Source organism: Equus przewalskii, chromosome 19 (genome assembly GCF_037783145.1).
Source record: "Equus przewalskii isolate Varuska chromosome 19, EquPr2, whole genome shotgun sequence".
NCBI classification, from domain to species: Eukaryota; Metazoa; Chordata; class Mammalia; order Perissodactyla; family Equidae; genus Equus; species Equus przewalskii.
In genome coordinates, this window is record NC_091849.1 from 27479641 (window position 1) to 27491121 (window position 11481).

An 11481-nucleotide genomic window follows, 5' to 3' on the forward strand; every position below is an offset into this window, starting at 1 on the left:
AAACGCAAACAGAAGGAATCGCAGAGCCAGGTTTCTGGTACCGCTCAGAAAGCAGGAATCCCAGACGTTTTGATCAAGAGGCAAGAAAATGAATTCCTCGAACGCGAACGCAGCGGCTGAGGGACTCTGTGGAGGTCGGAGAGTTTGCCTCCGAAGCACGCAGGGCTGCGGGCTGGAGCTGAGTCGGCGAGTCAGGGTCGACTGGCGTCTAATAATGTGTGCCAGGCCTGGTTCTACCTGTTATTAGGTATGAGCCAAATACTGCACCACTCTAAGCGTCGTCCATCAGTTTTGTGGTGGTGGTGAAATGCACTTTAAGATACCTGACTCAGACTGTGGTTGTGAAGATTAAGCCAGGGAAAGGGCAACGAGATACATTGCTACCAACTGTCTGGGAGTACTGCAGGGAGGAAGAAATTGAACGGCTGGTGCTTCTGCATGACGAGGTGGCCGAGTGGTTAAGGCGATGGACTGCTAATCCATTGTGCTCTGCACGCGTGGGTTCGAATCCCATCCTCGTCGGCTGACTGAGCATTACAGTGGGAAAGCATCTCCTTTTGGTGAGTTAATTCCTTACTCACCACCCAGTTGAGTAATTTCCTCTAATCCTCCCTGTTCTCTGCTTTCTCAGTAGCACTTTCCGTGGCTGTGAACTTAATTTATCAATTGATTTATTTGATTTATCTTTCATTCCCCTACCAAATTTTCATTCGAAGTTTTGCTTAGCAGAGACTCCCCATTGAGGACACAACTCACGAATTAATTGAGGACCATAAAGAAACATTGCCTAACAAATTTAAAGGAATTGATAAAGTTGTCCATAGAGTAATGTACATGAAATTATGTATACTGAACTATATGGTTATTTAAGGCGTTTTCAGGCTAATTTTATCTCTACTGCAATCTTTGTTATATCTTTAATGCTAATTTTAAAAGCAAACATTATTGTCTAAGGACCCCTGTCTTTGACAAGGAGGCATATGTGTCTCTTAGAGATACGACATAACTAAAAAGTACACGCCATACAGTTCCAGTTAGGGCTAAGTATTTCTTCCTGAGAAAAGCAAAGAAAAATGTGGGTATTGTGTAGTTTCTACCTGTGACTTCCATCTTGGCAGACCGGTAGAAGGAAAAAAAAAGAATAACATATTTCTTCATTTTATTTATTTTATTATTTCCATTTCTTTGATATGTACTACATTGACATGATTCAAAAAGTATAAAAAGCTATACAGCAAAGTTTTGTCACCAATTATCCTTCCCACAGGTTGGGTCCTATTAGTGTCACGTATACCCTTTTGGATATGCCGTTTTGCATGTGTGTCTATCTATATCTGAAATATAAATATCTAGAAGTAGATATGCTGTGTTCTATGATTTTTTTACTTTTAAGATAATGCCACATTTCCTCCATAGAGGTTGTATGATTTACACTCCCAATCAACAAGGTGGAAAGGAGACCAGACCATAGCTGCTTAGGCAGCCTTATAATAGGGATTATTATTTCAACTAGCATTGTCACAGGTCATCTAAATGGAAGCACAAACACCCGCAGTGAAAAGGAAAAAATTAGGAATCCTGAGTTCTCATAAACTTGGTGGCCTTAATTTTACATATTGAATTACAAGTTTTCTATATAACCACCAGCAATTTATAAATTGGGCTGATTAAATATTTAAGATTTAATGGATTCTAGTGTTCGTGAGGTTGAGCCTTTGTGTGGTTTGAGGGTAGAACTCGTTTGTTTTATTAGAATGAAAATTTAAAATGTCTAAATCAGAGGTCTGAAATTGGATCGCTGGATTCAAAGCATCAGCTCTTATGCAACAGATGAGATTACTCTAGTTTTCAAAAGTGGTTCTCAAAAGTGTGGTTCCCCCACACAATGGCATCATCATCACCTGTAAACTTGATGGAAATACAGACTCCAAGGCAGGGGCCCAACAATTTATGCTTTAACAAGCTCTTCAGGTAATCCTGATTTGTGCTAAAGTTTGACACTGCTGCTCTAGTTTTGTTTTGTTTCAAAACACGGTTAACCTAGTTTCTGTCCATCTTAGTAACATCTTTTCTCCTTAAGACCGGCGTTTCTCCCATCTTTCCAACATCAGCATGAGTGTCTATGCTGAACCCTCTCAGCTCCTCCAGGATTACTCACTCTTACCCCTACTCTGTCCATGTCCCCAAAGCTAGGACCCACAGAGCAAACTAACGTGATGTTGAAGACACCAGCCAAACACCACCAGGAACAAACCTGTAGTCTGACAAAATCAGTTTATTGAATCAACGCAGGGACAGGATACTCCAGAGTAACCGGGAAGTGCCGCTCAACAAGAGGAATGAGAAGCGTCTTTGCTTAAGGATTGAGTTTCCGCTGAAGGGTTGGTTCTGAGGAGGCTCTAAGTGAAGCGGAGAGCTGGATTGGCGGCTGTTGCAAAAGCGGGATGAGGAGAACCGGGGATTAACTAGGGATTGGGTATTGTCATGAAAAGAGGGCGGCTTTAGGTATCCCCAATAATAGGTGGGTGCATAAGGGCGCGTCTGGAGCGTTGTAAGGCGGTAATCATACTCTCAAGGAGGGGGCCGCTGTGGCGTTTTGCAGCCGCTGCGTGATCCGGGGCAAACCGTGTTCCTGTTAACTTTGCAGCTGTCTTTGCCGGTGTCTGTTTCCAGCCTGACAACAGCAGCGTTGCTTTTTTCTTTTTCAGTCGGAGCCAATTTCCTTCCTTTCCGTCTAGACAGGTTTTTACTCTTCCAGTGGACATTTCCTGTCCGTGAGCCTCGGCTTCGGGGAATCATTCTCCGGTGCTCCGGCTGTGGGCGTTTAGGAGACTTTGGAGAGGACACAGACTGAGGTTTCCTCCGTTTTTCCCGGGCCCGAGGGCCCAGAAGCCCCGGCGCGGGAGCACTGAAGGCCGCAGGGGGCGTTCCACCTGTCTAGACGGGCCCCGCCCCGCGCGCCCCGCCCCGCGCACCTCCCGGCCCCGCCCCGCCTCCCGGCCACGCCCCTCCACCTCCCGGCCACGCCCCGCCTCCCGGCCACGCCCCGCCCCGCCGTCTCCCGGCCCGGACCGGTGAGGAGTTTTCCCGCCTCCGGGAGGACTGGGCGCTTGGACAGCCGGAACTTGTTCTCCCCAATTCTCGGTCCTCTGCTGGTTTTCGAGGCGTTTCCAGCCTCGGGTTGGGGTTGGGGTGGGCGGTGGGGAAGGACGAAGGCGGACTAGCGCGATTGCTGGGTGAATGGGGAGATCCCCTCCCCCAGAGGTGGGGAATGACCTGAAAGCATGCCCCGCAGTGGAGAAAGCGCACCCGCCGCCGGCCGGAGGTCGGCGGTAGGGTTGCCAGATAAAATACAGAACGCCCAGTTAAAACTGAATTTCAGATAAAGAACGAAGAATTTTTTATGGACAAATCTGTCAAACCTAGCCGGTGGCTCCGCGTGTCGGTGAGCGGGCCTCTGGGCAGGGCGGGGGCGGGGAGAGGGTCCTCCCTGGGAGGATCAGGAGGCCGGAGCCGTGCTCCCCGAGAAATGTTACCATCCCGCCCTTTCCGCCCGGCTCCCGGGGAGTCTGTAAACTTCCGAAGGGAAATGTCCATTTCTGAGTTCTCCAGCCCTCAGCCCGCTTTGGGTCACAGAAGAGAGGCATTAAATTTTGACTTGAGAACTCCTTCGCTGTGAAATACAACTTTCTCACCCCTTGAAGCTGAGCATATCATTAAGTCGGAAAGGAGTTTTACTCAAAAGAGGGGAGAAATGGGCTGCTCCAAGTCATTTACCAGAGAGGTAAAGGCAAAACCGGACCCCAAGGCCGCAGGGAGATGTGAACTCGGATCGTGGGATTCAAAGTCCATAATGCTGACTGTTCCACAAGAGGACAGCTGCCTTGCGGTGTGTATCGTGATTAACTGAAATGAATCGGCAGCGTCTTAAAGAGTTTCTGACGAAAACGGACGTTCTTATGACGTTTACCACCAAGCTCTGCGGTGGTACCAGCTCCTGAGACTCTCAGAAGAGCTGGGTTTGGGTCAAGATAAAGGAAACTGGAGGGTAGGTCCCAAGTTCTGTTCCTGGCGGAGAAAACTGACCAAATGAACCGGGATTCGTCTGTAAAGTCGCTGTCGCATACTTCTGGAGGGAGAGTAAAACGCCTTTCAGAGAGCAAATTGGCACATCATTTATCACCCTTTTAAAAGTAGACGTCAGACTTCAAAAACAGACTAGCACATTTACGGTCAACTGATTTTCATCAAAGGTGCCAAGGTAATTTAGTGAATCTAGAAGGAAAGGAGTCTTTTCAAGAAATGGTGCTGCAATAGTTGGGCAGCAGCCATGGGAGGGAAAAGATGATGAATTTCCGTTCTTACTTCACACAATATTCAAAAATTACTCATAATGGCTAATAGACCTAAATAAAACCTAAAACTAAAACTTAAAACTCTAAAATTTCTAAAAGAAAAGAGAAAAACTTTATGACTTTGAGTTAGGAAAATATTTTAAAACTAGGACACAGAAAATGTAAAACATAAAAGAAAAATAGAAAAATTGGACTTTATCAAAATTTAAAACTTCTGTTCTTTGAAAAGCACTGTTAATAACAATGAAACGACAAGCCTCAGACTGGGAGAAAATATTTGCAAAGCACATATCTGATAAAAAGACTTGTATCCAGATTATATAAAGAACTCTTACAACTTAACAATAGGAAAACAATCCCATACCCCATTAAAATGGGGGAAAGATTTGGATTTAGACCTCAACAAAGAAAATATATAGACGGCAAGTAAGCACATGAAAAGATCTCAGCGTCATTAGTCATGAAGGAAATTCAATTAAAACTACAATAAAATACCATTACACATGTATTAGAATGGCTAAAATTTAAAAAAATAATAAACCTAACTGCTAAATGCTAATGAGGATGTGGAGCAGCTGGAACTCATACATTGCCACTAGGAATACCAAATGGTACAGCCACTTGGAAAGGCAGTTTGGCAGTTTCTTATGACATTAAACAAATACTCTATGACTCAACAATCCTGAGTATTTATTCAAGAGAAATGAAAACATATGTCCACCTGTGAGTGAATGTTTATAGCAGCGTTATTCATAATTGACAAAACTGGAAACAACCCAAATGTCCATCACCTGGTGAATGGATAAGCGAATTGTGGTACATTCGTGCAGTGGAATATTACTCAACAATGCAAAGAACAAACCACTGATACAGACAGCAACATAGCGGAATCTCAAAAGCAGTATGCGAAGTGAAAGAAACCAGAAACTAGACCCAAATCCTAATGGTATATGATTCCATCCCAGAGAAGGCAAAGAATATGAGTGAAAAATCAGATCGGTGGTTATCAGGGGCTGGGAGTGGAAGGAAAGACTGACTAAAAAGGAGCAAGGGGAATATTGGAGGGCGCTGGAAATGTACACCTTGATTGTAGCAGCCTTTACATGACAATAAGTGTTTGTCAAAATTCATCTAACTGTACACATAAAAAGGTGATTTTTACCATATGCAAGTGGTGTCTTAATAAAACTAACTTAAAAAAAAAAAGGATATCATCACTCAGCAATTCCATTTCTAAAACTCTATCCTTTAGAAATACTTGCATAAGTTCATCAAGGTGTTTGTCAAGGAATGATCAAAGTAGTAGTGTTGGTCACAAATTATGCGGCCTATAAAACAGATGGCAACTGACATAAAAAGTACGCTGCAGAACAGTAATGTATAGCAGTTTCTATTTTTGTAAATATAATTCTAGAAGTAGACATACAATTATATATTCATTTATAAGTAGCTTGGAGGACTACACGTCGAACTGTTGGTGCAGATTTTTTTTTTTAAGAATTGAATTGGGGGTCCAGGCACTTTTCAATTACTACAGAATTTGCTGTTGCAATGTTTGAAGAGGGTGGCAGGCAGAGGAGCATATAAACTTTTATCATTTTTCTTAAAGCACATCTGCATAAGACAATTAATGGCCAGTTATATAGGACTCAGGAGTCATTTTTCGATGCTGACCCCCCACCGGGCTGAGCTCTGTGGTGGCAGTAGAGGGAACAATATGAAAGAATTAAAAGGTAAAATCCCAGATTGCAAAAATGTGTTGTCCTTTCGGCTGGGGGAGATGGGGTGGGGGCTGCTAAAACGCACAGGGGTGTGTGCATTTAATAGTGGATGGGCAAGGAGAGGACCACCGCCCCTCCCCCCCCACCCCCGCCCGCACCTTGGGCCTAGAGATTTTCAACCGTTTGGGGGGTCACCCCTTTAAGAACCTTAGCAAAGACCCTCAAAATTCATGGCTTCGGGGATTTTCTGGCGACTACTCAGAAAACTCAAGGCAGGACCCTAACCTGGGGGGATGGATAGGATGGAATCTCAGGGCAAAGAGCAATGGAGGCGTTGATCTCCAATCTTTGCTGGATGAGTTCCCAGGTCCTTCTAGGCTTAAAATGTTCTGAATCAGAAAGAACAAAATTTAGGAATCAGTGGAGTCCGAAGCAGCAAGAACGACACAGTGGGAAAGAAGAGCTGTTTAATAAACACTCCTCTGGCACCTCTTAGGCTTTGCGCGCTCTGAACCAGGCGCTGGAGCGGGCTGGGAGCGCGGGGGAGGGGAACACTCGGGGCACAATCCTGCGGCCCCTGCTCTCCCACACCCCTCGAGAAATCCCGCGGCTGCGGCCTTTCGCTCTGTCAGTCTCCTTTTTGCTCTGTGTCCAATTCCTTGGTTCCTTCCTTCTCTGGCACCTCCAGTTCCCGAGAACTTTCAAATACCCTGGCTGAAACGGCGCGCGCTGCTGAAACGGTGTGAGTGAGGTGGCAGACGTGTGGCCCCCTCCGCTCCAGTTTCAACTCTGAGGTCCCCTCTTCTCTCAGGGACGAGTTCTTACAACGCTCTCCGTCGCTGGTCACAGCCAGAAGTGTTTGTAACCGCAAATGCAGATGAAATTTAAAAATACCACTTTATTAAACGCTATGCAAAATAACTTAGAAACCTGGTTCAATGCATATATTTCCAGAAAATATAATATACCAAAAGAACCTTAGAAGAAAGAAAATCCACACGGACCAGTTACAAGTGAAGACATAAAAAGTTGTCAACAAACTACCTCCCTAAAAGCATCAGACATAACAGTTTCACAGGTGAATTCTAAGAAACCATTTACAGAACAGATAATTCCAATGCATTTAAAACTGTTCCAGAACAGAGAAAAAGAAAAGAATACTAGATTTTGGAGGGAAACAATCTGAATATTGATCTTGAAAACCAAAATATATTACCAACAAGAAAACCACATATTCTTATTCTCACTTATGCTGAATCTTAAATAAAATAGTAGAAAACAGAATTCAGCAGCACATTAAAGGAATAAATAATTTACCATGACAAAATGGGGATGAGCAGAAAAATTCTTTAAGAAATCTTTAAACATAATTCACCATATTAACATATTTAAGGAGAAACAGCATATAAGCATTTAAACAGATGTTGGAAAGACATTTGCTTACATTAACATCCAGTTTTGACATTTGAAAAAATTTTAATAAAAAAGAATAGATGGTTCCTTACATAACATAATAAAACATACGTAACTTACATCAACCGTCATCATCCTGCTTTTCAGAGAAAACATTATATGCCTTCCCTTTGAAGTAAGCAACATGCTAGAAAGCTGTCCACTCTCATTACTATTGTTTTATATTATTCTGGAGGAACTAGACAATGTATTTAGCAAGAGAAATAAATACACTTGAAAGAAGGAGTAAAAATTATCATCATATTAGATATACAAAGGTACCCCAGGATTTGTTTATGAAATTAAATATATTTGTAAAAATAAACAAGAGAAGTCACTTGCTTTCCTACACACACATGCACACACACACACACACACACACACACACACTGGACAAAAGACCCCATTTACAACAGCAGCAAAAGAGATAAAATATTGAGAAACTAATTTGATGAAATTACAAGATCAATAATAAGAAAACTTTAAATGTTGTTGCCTGACCCAAGATATGGAGGAAGAGACATATCAATTTTTTCTTACTAGTTACTCTAGGTATTTAATATAATGCCAACAAGAATTAAAGTGGAATTTTGTTTTCGAACTGGGTAAATTGCTTCTAAAGTTTATGTGAAAAGTAAACAAGCATTAGCAGCCAGGAAAACTCAGAAAAGAATAATAACAAGGAAGACATAGGCCTTCCAGGTATTAAAACATCTTACAAGCTACTGTTAAGTTAATTAAATAAGGAGACCATTAGATTGAGGTGGCTCTAATGCCGTATGTAGCAGCCTATGTAAGCAAACCAAAATCTAAACCTGTAAATGCCTGAAGATTATGAAATCAAAACCTAAGGACAGCCAGTCACAAACTAGGCTTTAAGCTATAGCCAATCAATAATTTCCTTGTTTTGTTTCCACCTTTTCTCTATAAAAGTTTTTCCAGAGCTCCTGCTGGTGGAGCACTCCTAACCACTTCTGGTTTGGCACTGCCCATTGGAATCAATTTTTGCTCAAATAAACTCTTAAAATTTGTAATATGCTTCAGTTTATCTTTTAGCATTACAGTGAATAAAACATTGTAGTACAAACAACATAGAAAATCCCGAAGTAGGCACAAATATTTAAGCACAAATATTATAAAGATGACATTTCAAGTCAGTGGAGAAAATATGGATTATTCAATAAATGGTACTGGGCCATCTGGGTAGATATCTGAAAAAAACAGAGTGTAATCCACACCTCACATCTTACAACTGGATAATTTCCAGGTGGTTCAAAAATTTAAATAGAAAAAAAATAAAACCATAAAAGTACTAGAAGAAGTCACCTGAGAATTTTATTTTATAGTTTTAGCACAAGGGAGGGCTTTCTTAGTATCACAAAAACCATAAAATATTAGTAAATTTAACTACTTAAAAATTAAAAATTTCTTTGTAACTAAAACCGCTACAAAGTAGAATAGAAAAATTCCAAATTATCACAAAAGGATAATTTCCTTAATATATGATGATCATACAAGTCAACAAGAGAAAGACCAAAAGGAAAAAGGGAAAGGGTATGAACAGACTGTTCACAGAAAGAAAATATACATGAATATTAATTTACTCAATCTGGTTCATATTTAAAGAAATGCTAATTAATGCTACAATGACTTACGATTTCTTATCTATCAGGTTGGCACAGATCAAAAAGTTTGGTGAGATTGGAGGCGATATCACTTTGGAAATTGTTAGAGAGCTGTAACTTTTTAAAACCACTTTGGAGGGCAATTTAGTAGTGTATATCAATTTTACAAATGCATATATTCTTTGACTCAGAATTTCTACTTCTAGGAATTTATTCTAGAGATAATCTGAGACATGTGTAAGATTATGTATGTATGAAACTATTTAGTTTAGCACTGTTTATATAAATAGAAAACAATTGGAAATAGCCTCATTTCTCAGCAACTGAGGACTGGCTAAATGAATCTGCATAATGGAATATTATGCAACTGTCAAAAATAGAGGTAGATCTATGTCTATGGCAATAGGAAAAACTCCAAGATTTATTATTCAATAAAACAAGCAAAATAGGGCACAATACGCATAATTTTCTACCATTTGTGCAAAATAATGTGGATGAATTATAAATAAATATTTGCTTCTACATGCATAAAATATCTCTGAAAAGCTACATAAGAAATCAATAGTTTTGGCTGTTTCCATAGAATGAAATCAGGTGAATGGGGGTAGGAGTAGGATAGAGATTTTTCTTTAAAAATGTTTTATTTTGAAAATGTTAAATAGAGATCTAGTACATATCCAGAATTCCTTATCCACAGTTCTAAAATCCATAACATTCTGAAAATTATTTTTTTCCATAAATTTGGCACTAAAACTCACCTGGGACAAATCATGAAGTGAACTGAACTGAGGTTCCTTATAATCAATCTGAATTCTGAAACACATCTACTCCCAAAGGCTTATGTATAATGCATAATGAACATTCATATACTCACCTCAATTTCATAAGTGTTCACATTCTGCCACATTTGCTTTCTCTCTCTCTGCTGAAATATGTTAAAGTAAACTATAGATGTCATGACATACCACCCTTGAATATTTCAGTAGCCATCTCTAAAAAATTAGGACATTTTCCTATGGAACTACAATATCATTCCCAAACCTAACAAAAGGAAAAATCAGAGAGAGATTTTTCAGTGTATGCTTTTTTGTGCATCTTGTATTTTGACTCTGTAACTTATTCGATAGACAATAAAATTTAAAATTAAAAATAAACTAAGGAACATTAATACTTAAAATTGATCAGAAAGCTATGGGATCTGCCCAAGGTATCATTAAGGAATAGGGAAGAAAGAGTCACAAGAACCCAGCTGAAAGTAGACATTGAAAAAAACAAATCATCTCATTTTAACGTCCAGCTAAGCTGGGGCTGGTATGAGCAGGGCTTTTATCAAGTCAGTACTGACAGAAGCATGGTGGGTATGGAAAGCCAATCCAAATCCAAAACAAATAACTGCTTTCAAGAAAAGTTTTGCTCTCTCCATCAAGGAGAGAGTTCAGTGTAATCAACTTAGCACCAGATGACTGCCTGTCCCAGGATTGGCTGCGGCTCTTGCAAAGTGGACTCTCAACAGTGATGGTATCTAGATTAGTCTTAGTGAAAGAAAGGCTTTTGAAAAAAATTTTTTGAGCCTATGCACATCCTCCATCCTGGCAGCCATGGTCGCTATGTTCAAAAGCTTCTTGAGCAAATAGAGTTGGCTGAACAAACAGCAGCTAACATCCATAGGGAAGATCAGCTTGCCCACTTGCTTATTGAAACCCTCTTACACAGCAGGTTAATGAAGATTCATATGGGCCACAAATATTTTTACACTTGGGTCTATCCACATACTAGCTAGTTCCCTCAATCTCTTTGTCACTAATCCTCCAAATCTTTTTTTTCTTCTCCTCGCTCTCCCCCTTCCCTCCTCCTCCCCCCCTCTCTTCTTCTCCTCCCCTTCCCCCGCCTCCCCTGCTCCTCCTTCTCCTCCTTCTCCTTATGGTGTAACCCACAGCAGAGTCAGTATCCCAATATGCATGCTTCCAGATTCAGATAACCCTCAATTCAGATAACTAATCTAGTTAGACTTGCAGTCAATATTTCTTCTTGTCTCTGAGCTGACTGGCAATTTAAATATTTTCAGTAAGAATTCCCAATTCTAAGTTAAAAATAATCCGTTCTGTCTCAGGATGCTTATCAAAGTACTGCTATAGGGAATCTTCTCCCAAACAGACAAGTAGGAGCCAGTCTTTCTCAGGGCCGTTTAACTACAGAGAAGTTCAATGCACTGTTCATTTGACCCTAGAGTGGAGGCTGCCTGAGTCTTATAGTTGACCTACTTAACAAACACACATAAACAAGTTAGAGAGCCTAACCAACTGTCAGTGAGACATTTGGGAGTTTCAT

At 40.8% G+C, this 11481-nt stretch overlaps 1 non-coding gene across 1 annotated transcript; it reads left to right on the plus strand.

The window, feature by feature from the left end:
* Positions 1 to 440: 440 nt before the first annotated feature.
* Positions 441 to 522, plus strand: TRNAS-GCU (transfer RNA serine (anticodon GCU)). The gene has a single exon. It is a non-coding gene; the product is annotated as a tRNA-Ser (tRNA).
* The last annotated feature ends 10959 nt before the right edge of the window (positions 523 to 11481 follow it).